The sequence below is a fragment of the Hordeum vulgare genome, chromosome 7H, assembly GCF_904849725.1.
Source record: "Hordeum vulgare subsp. vulgare chromosome 7H, MorexV3_pseudomolecules_assembly, whole genome shotgun sequence".
Taxonomy (NCBI): Eukaryota; Viridiplantae; Streptophyta; class Magnoliopsida; order Poales; family Poaceae; genus Hordeum; species Hordeum vulgare.
In genome coordinates this window covers 16,318,094-16,327,407 of record NC_058524.1, presented here as the reverse complement: position 1 = coordinate 16,327,407, position 9,314 = coordinate 16,318,094, and positions in this window count along the sequence as shown.

Below are 9,314 nucleotides of genomic sequence, written 5' to 3'. Positions count from 1 at the left end.
GCAATTAATAAGAAGTAATAAGGAAAGAGAGTTTCACATATAAATATATCATCTTAGACACTTTTTACAATTGTGAGCACTCACCAAACTATTGCATGCTTAGGAGTAGATGTTGGACAAGGAAGACAACATAATGAATTGTGTTTGCTTGGTTCCAAACAATGTTATATGATTAGAGATCCCTTAGCATGTGACGATTGCTTCCACCTCATATTAGCCAAAACTCCCGCACCAAGTAGAGATACTACTTGTGCATCCATAAACCTTCAACCCAGTTTTGCCATGAGAGTCCACCATACCTACCTATGGATTGAATAAGATCCCTCAAGTAAGTTGTCATCGGTGCAAGCAATAAAAATTGCTCTCTAATATGTATGATCTATTAGTGTAACATCCCAAATTTTGGAATGTTAATAAAATTATTAGTTTGTTTGTTTGCTTGCTTGAGTGATTGAAACTTGAGTGAAAATTTGAAACTTTTCAAAACTTTCGAATGAGAGGGAATAAAATGACTTTCCCCTTCTCTAGTGAATTCAAATTCAATCATTTAAAAGCAAAGAGAGAAGATGACCTGACTTCTTCAACTATAAAGAATTTGAACGGAGATTTTGCATTTGAATTCTTTTGCATTTCTATTTGTTTTCTTCGTGCAAGAAGCGCCGGGAAATAATTTCTTGCAAGCAAGAAAGAGAGGAGGAATATGACCCTCCAAAACCAGGGGCACTTTTGAAATATTTTGAGCCAAGAAAGCCAAAGTTTTATTGTGAAAATAATTGCCAAAAAGAAATAAAGCATTTAGGGGATTTTCTGAAAAACATGTTTTTAAGTTTTTATTTTTGCCTTGGAAAAATGTTAATCGAGTAGAGGAGATTTTTCTGAGAATTTTGGTATATAATACCCTATATTGATTATTTTATTTTGTTTCCTTTTTATTCCTTTTAGTTTATGTTTTATTAAAAATCAAAAATCGGGAAGGTTTTTTTTTAGGAAAGCGCCTGAGCGCAGGATAACGAATCGGGCCAGATCCCTTGAGGCCCGGGATCTGATCCTGTTAGGAACCGGTTGACCGACCCGAGCCCCCCTCCTTCCCTCACTACCGCCGGGCCCCACCTGGCCGACTCCACCCCGCCCCGGTCACCCCTACCTCTCTCCTCTCTCTTTCCTTCTCTCCTCCCCTCTCCTTCCTTCCATGGCCGAGACCAGCCGATCCTAGCCCCGATCTCCTCCACCTTCCCTCCCTAGCCTCTCCTCTCTCCGCCTATATAAGGCCCGAGGCCACCGCAGCCCGAGCCCCTCTCCTCCGCCCCACTTCGCCGCCCCAACCACCCCTGCTACCGAGTTCGCCGAAGCCGAAGCTCCAGGGAACTTCCCCGGCGCCCTGCCCCGCCACCCCTCGCCCCCGCAACACCCGACGCCGCCAAGACCTCCCCCATCGTCTCCGCGTCCCATTTTTATACCCTGCCCGAGCTCCTCGCCACCCCGCACCTCGCCGGACTTCCCGAGCCCGGCCGAAGTTTCCCGACCTCGCCTGCTCCTCCCCGGCCACGACTCACCTCGCCGCCGCCTCCTCTCGATGGAGGAGACTCGCCGCGTCCCCCTGGTGCCCTCGGACGCCGCCGAGACCCGCCGGAGCGACGACCTCGACCACCGCCACCCCCCTGCTCGCCGGAGACCCCCTGCCACGGTGAGCCAGCCCCCCCTGTGAGCCCCATCCCCTCCCCTAGCCATTCGATTTAAATCCAACGCTCGTGATTAGACATTAGGTACCCCTTCAGTTTTTAAGTAAAAAAAACCCGAACGGTTTTCTGCCCCACTTATTTTTAGCCGTAGATTTTCTTAAGTTTCGGCCGTTTGCTCATTATACCCGTAGCACACACCCCCGCAGCAAATCAGGGATTGCCACGTGTCTGTTAGTATTTGTTTTCTTTTTCTGTATAGTTCCAAAAACAGAGAAAGTTCCAATTTTGTTTAGCCCATAACTTTTGATACACAACTCCAATGAGGTTGATTCTTTTTCCAGTAGATCAAAAAAATTCTGTAGTTTTTAAAAACATATAATTTGTCAATGTTTGAAATTTGCAAATTTGAACTAGATCAGATTTAATTTAAACCTTGTTTTGCTTATTCCAGGAGTTTAAAAATATATTTTAATTTTATTCTTTTTTCTACTGATCACTAGTGATATTAGTTATCAGGGGTAAAAATGTCAGATTTATTTGAGTATTTTAGCTCATTGTTTTTTGTGAAACAATTTCTGTTTCACCTCTTGTAGGATTGTGACTAATTCACTTTCTTTAGTTGCTTTTAAATTATTTTATTTTTATATTTCAGAAAGATTATGTTTTGTTTCTGTTATTAACAGTAGGTTTGCAACAAGTTTTGATTTTTATTTGTATATGTTATCATGAAATCAATTCTAGTTCCCTAATAACTTGCAATTGGTTTCTCCACTGTTTCAAATCCCGTTCGGAAATACTTTCAAAAAGTTTTGTGAAAAATACTCTATTTTATCTTAGCTAAATTTATATCTTAGTTCCCCGTTATTATTTTCTGCTAGACAAAAAACTAATCTAGTGTTTGATGTAGTAGAAGACTCCCTAGTCTTATTTGAAGTTTCCTTCGGATTCCTATTCGCTCTCTCTTTTGTTTTGATTGCTAGAATGATTGCTAGTATGAGTGCTTATGTGAATGATATGTTTGTTATATAGATTTCATCGGAGAGTGACGAGTAGTCTATCAAGTTATTTCTCGAGAAATTCTTCTTCGTCAACATCACCAGGCAAGTCACTTTGATCATACTATCACCTATGTTTTATGCATCGTAGTTCTGCCATCCTATGCCCAATTTGCATGCTGAGTAGGTACTTGGAAATTATGGTTACATATTGTAGTATCATGTGGTAGGCACCCAACAACCCCGTTACTTGGCCCGGGACGACAAAATTCATATTGCTATGCTTGAGTAGATGGGATTCTGGTTGAGAGTTTATCACGAGTGATGCGAGGATACTTTAATAACCAAGACCGGTTAAGTCAAGACTTTTCAAGACCTCATGATGCAATGCAACTCTGGGTGAAGGACGGTTGATCGGCTCCCTGGAGAACCCAGTGGATGACCCGGGATGCTGGAGACGGCCATGACATCCTGCGGAAAGCTTCACCCAGGCTCAAAGAGACGGACAGATATTTTCAAGACCCAAGGCTTACCTGCACAGCCACAAGTCATTATGGGCTCTGGCTTGGTTGGACAACATGGCGACTCTAGACAGGCGGTGCTAGCAGATGTAGAAGAACGGTAGGATTGGATGGGCACCGACAGGGATACAGAGGGACCCGTTGAAAGACCATGTTTTGATCATCCGGTCTTCAAACACCCTGAAGTGCGAGGACATACTCGGAGGCGATCAAATCTTGTGGGGAACGTGTGCAAAACTCTGCAGAGTACTCAAACCTAATCGATTAGCCGTGTCCACGGTCATGGACAACTTGAGCCGAAGGAACTGAAGTTATCTGAAATTCTCAACACCATTATAAATACTTGATGAGGGTAATATTGATAACTTGGGTATGAGAACTGGTTGGCGGAACCGTCTCATTAACAACCAACAACGTAGTAACATTTTGCTTTTAAGCCTCTCTTGATGTAGGAGAAAACTTGCTTTTCGCTAAAAACTTATAGCCCCACCTGCCATATATGCATATAGTACAGAAGACATTTTACCCCCTCTCATATGTGACTTGCCAGCATATTCAATATGCTGACCTACATGGCTGCAACGTCTTATGTTGCAGATATTTTTCTTCGACGAGTAAGAGTACGATTCAGGGTTACGGTCTACACTCAACTTGTCGTTGGTGTTTATTGAGACTCCACTCCCTTGACTGCTTCCGCTGAGATATTTAAGGTATATATCAATTTTACGCTATTTACATGTGATTGCACTTTGATATATACATTGATGTACTCTGTGTGCCAGCATACTGATCCAGGGATGGCACAGAAACACAGAGGCTTGACTCGTTTTGAGTCGGGTCGCTACAGAAATGGTATCAGAGCACATGTTGACTGTAGGACGTGACCCTAGAAACTGGAAATTTCTTAGGAAAGGATCTCTCAAAATTTCTATTTTTCAAGAACACCTTTTACTTCTCATCTCTTCTGATTTCATCAAACGTTCTCTCTCACCTCAAATAGTTAGACAACGCCCTTTCCCCTTTGACCACGTGAAGGATCAACCGACTCCCACTTCAAAGTAAAGAGGATTTCATCATGCAGTTTAAGCTACACCAATTGAAGACTCTCAAGACCCGAAGAATTCGAAGACCCTGAAGCGTTCAAATATTTATATGACCATTAGAAGTCCAAACCCCTGTTATATACCCACGTTAGATATGATGATTTGTGAGCCGTCATTGGTGTGTGTTTTTCTGACGGCCACAACTAAAACCTATTCTCAAAAATATTGTTTGTGTTGTGTGTACCTTCCTCTCTCTTACCCGTCTCATCTCCAAAACCTCAACCCTACCAGATGGAGTATGAAGCTGGACTTGTAGTCTCTGGACCAATGACCCAGCTGGAAGCTGAAATATGGATTCAGAGCATGGAGAACCACTTCGGGAGCAACTTGATCTCAAGGAAATATGAAGTGGAACACGCTCTCCAGTACTTTACCCGAAGTGTTGCTATCTGGTGGAAAATGCACCATGCCATACAAGGATTTAGTGGAGCAGAAACTTGGGACGAATTCAAGAAGACTCTGTTAAGATCCCGTCTTATTCAGAAGTGCTATGATAACCCGAAGGAGAAGACTTGTGCATACAAGATCTGTGGAGAAATAGGACACACCCAGGAAGAACACAAGGATGGATGCACTCATTGTGAAGAAAATCACCCAGCTGAGGAATGTGTGTGAAGGAACCACCCACAACCCAGCTCAGTGTCACATTTACCCCAAGGTGCAACAAGTTGTCAAGCAGCAGAAAGAAGCAATGAAGGAAACACTCAAGAAGAAGATTCTAGAAGAGCCGGTGATGAATGAAAATATTGAAGACCCTGATGGACAAAGTCTGACCCGATTTTTCTCCAATGCATGCTACTCATGTGGAGAAGAAGGACATTATTCACAGGATTGCACGAAGGGAAGCAAAGAGTATCTGGGGAACTTCCCGACGAAAAAGTGGAGTTTGATCCACTTGAAATAGAAGAACTGGCCAAAATGAAGGAGTCCAGAAAGAAGAAAAAGTACCCTCGGAAGAGCCAAATCTCTGTAGATATAGACCTGAGTCATGTCAGATGTTACAAGTGTATGGAATTTGGCCACCACAAATACATGTGCTCAGGAAGGAAGCCGGAAATCCAAGGAGCAAAAGCAAAAGCTAAGAAGCCTCGAGACTTGTCAGAACTCATTTGCTTTCGTTGCAAGGAAGCAGGACATTTTGCTAGTGATTGTCCGCAAAGTAAGAAAGCTAGAATGGAGTAGTTAAGTTTTGACCATGGCAATAAGTGTAATCCGAAGCACTCTTGTTTTTCATAAGATCATGGAGTGAAAAAAATTGTAACAGAAGTCCCTGAGATTCTAATAACATCATGAATGAATGGAATTTATTGTCTCAACTCTATGCGTTGTTTCCCATCGAACGAAGATCTCCGAACATTATGAGGATATGAGAAAATATGGTCTATGCAGGCATGAGTATATCTCATTTTAAGTGTGGTAGTAATCAGTGAACCCACAGGATCCAATGAGTACGAATGTACCACGCATTACCAAGGAGACACATACATTCCTCTGAGTACCTATTTACTGACACCTGCAGATGACAACTCTCTACGAGTCATTCCTCAAGGGCCCAGAAATGATCATGACCCTGACCAGTGATCATGATTACCCGAAAATCCTGAAGGACATGATGAAGCACATTCATCTTGAAGGAGATGCAGTCTACAAAGGCTACCCATTCATGGAAAGTGGAGTAGAACTTTGGTATGTGGAAGTACACCTCCACCAGGTGAAAGGAGTTTGTCCAAAGAATATGGGGCAATACTTTTTCATTTCACGTGTACCACGAGCAACCTTCTTTGATGCTGTTCGTGAAGCTGCCATGGAAGCCATACGTCAGATTGGAGAAATACTTGAAGCAAGACTCCGTCATACCCAGGAATACCTGAGTGAAGTGCATGCGGAGATGATGGAGGTGAAGCTCATGACCACCATGATGAAGCAAAAGATGGATGATTTCAAGGAGCACCTCAGAAAGTTCGAGTGGAACTAAAGTACCTCCAAGAGAGGCAGATGAATAAAGTTGGCAGAAATGATTGACCATACCGAACAATGTGGATGGCAGCATTTGTAATAAATTACTTTTGAGTTAGAATTTTGAAGAAAGTAAGATGTAATAAAGGGTTGATTATGAAATGAATATGATTTATGGAAGAAGCTATGATGGATCAGCAAACGTTTTCTTAGGAACATACGAAAGCCAGAGAGTTGTGAAGATACGATAGATGTTTTGTTCAGCTTGCAGAACCAATGGATTATCCGAACTTCGTTCGTGGACAAGAGAAATTCTGCAACGCTTGTGAGGATTCCCAAGTGTTAGAATACGAGATTCACTAAGCCTTATACAAGGTAAGGATTTCAGTGCGACATGGCTTGGCCACCATGACGACTTACTATTATCATTCTCTTGCTATTCGGAATGGTGAATCTGAGAGACTTACCCATAGTGAGAGACGACGTTCTTTGAAGCTTTTGTTTAAGCCTTAGAATGGTATAAGAAAAGCCCATGTACATGTCATTTGTTGTCACGCGTAGGAAATTTTACGGTGAGGATGAAGACAAGACCCCTCTCTCTGCAGGATAACCACAAATGGTAGACCACCATGAGAACCATCGATATGTTATTTAGAATTGACCACGAGATTGTCAGTTAAGAAGACCCAGTAACGGAAGAAGCTTATATCCACGGAAGGGCCCTCGTTTTTTATGGAGACGTTATGAATATAACGGAAGATATGAATATAGCTAAATTTATATCTTAGTTCCCCGTTATTATTTTCTGCTAGACAAAAAACTAATCTAGTGTTTGATGTAGTAGAAGACTCCCTAGTCTTATTTGAAGTTTCCTTCGGATTCCTATTCGCTCTCTCTTTTGTTTTGATTGCTAGAATGATTGCTAGTATGAGTGCTTATGTGAATGATATGTTTGTTATATAGATTTCATCGGAGAGTGACGAGTAGTCTATCAAGTTATTTCTCGAGAAATTCTTCTTCGTCAACATCACCAGGCAAGTCACTTTGATCATACTATCGCCTATGTTTTATGCATCGTAGTTCTGCCATCCTATGCCCAATTTGCATGCTGAGTAGGTACTTGGAAATTATGGTTACATATTGTAGTATCATGTGGTAGGCACCCAACAACCCCGTTACTTGGCCCGGGACGACAAAATTCATATTGCTATGCTTGAGTAGATGGGATTCTGGTTGAGAGTTTATCACGAGTGATGCGAGGATACTTTAATAACCAAGACCGGTTAAGTCAAGACTTTTCAAGACCTCATGATGCAATGCAACTCTGGGTGAAGGACGGTTGATCGGCTCCCTGGAGAACCCAGTGGATGACCCGGGATGCTGGAGACGGCCATGACATCCTGCGGAAAGCTTCACCTAGGCTCAAAGAGACGGACGGATATTTTCAAGACCCAAGGCTTACCTGCACAGCCACAAGTCATTATTGGCTCTGGCTTGGTTGGACAACGCGACGACTCTGGACAGGCGGTGCTAGCAGATGTAGAAGAACGGTAGGATTGGACGGGCACCGACAGGGATACAGAGGGACCCGTTGAAAGACCATGTTTTGATCATCCGGTCTTCAAACACCCTGAAGTGCGAGGACATACTCGGAGGCGATCAAATCTTGTGGGGAACGTGTGCAAAACTCTGCAGAGTACTCAAACCTAATCGATTAGCCGTGTCCACGGTCATGGACAACTTGAGCCAAAGGAACTGTAGTTATCTGAAATTCTCAACACCATTATAAATACTTGATGAGGGTAATATTGATAACTTGGGTATGAGAACTGGTTGGCGGAACCATCTCATTAACAATCAACAACGTAGTAACATTTTGCTTTTAAGCCTCTCTTGATGTAGGAGAAAACTTGCTTTTCGCTAAAAACTTATAGCCCCACCTGCCATATATGCATATAGTATAGAAGACATTTTACCCCCTCTCATATGTGACTTGCCGGCATATTCAATATGCTGACCTACACGGCTGCAACATCTTATGTTGCAGATATTTTTCTTCGACGAGTAAGAGTACGATTCAGGGTTACGGTCTACACTCAACTTGTCGTTGGTGTTTATTGGGACTCCACTCCCTTGACTGCTTCCGCTGAGATATTTAAGGTATGTATCAGTTTTACGCTATTTACATGTGATTGCACTTTGATATATACATTGATGTACTGTGTGTGCCAGCATACTGATCCAGGGATGGCACAGAAACACAGAGGCTTGACTCGTTTTGAGTCGGGTCGCTACAATTAGTGTGTGGAAAATAAGCTTTGTACGAACCTGTGATGAGGAAGACATAAAAGCGACATACTGCATAATAAAGTTCTTTATCACAGGAGGCAATATAAAGTGACGTTCCTCCGCACTAAGAGGACACGCATTCAAACCTCAAAAGCGCATGACAACTCTGCTTCCCTCTGCGAAGGGCCTATCTTGTACCTTTACTTTTTGCCCTTGTAAGAGTCATGGTGATCTTCACCAATTCCCTATTTTGCCTTTGTCTTGGCTACCGTCATATGCTTGGGAAAGATCTATATTCATATATCAACTTGGAGTTGAGTACTTATGCTTTATTATTGTTGACTTTACCCTTGAGGTAAATCGTTGGGAGGCAAAACTATAAGCCCCTATCTTCCTCTATGTCCAGCTGAAACTTTGACACCATGAGTACCTCGTGAGTTGTAGCAATTGTGGAAAACAAAAGAGATGATTGAGTATGTGGATTTGCCTTACAAGCTCTCACTTGACTCTTTCTGATGTTGTGATAAATTGCAATTGCTTCAATGACTTTGGACTGTTGTTGGTTATTTCTCGGTAAGGTTTTTGCTTCATGCTTTGCTTTGTGAAGGAATTGTTACTTTCCCATAAGAATCTTTATGATGTATTGATGTCCTATGTGTGATCATGATGCCCTCATGTCCGTATTATGTTTTATCGACACCTTCGTCCCTCAAAATGTGGACATGTTTATGGAACTTGGTTTTCGCTTGAGGACAAGCGAGGTCTAAGCTT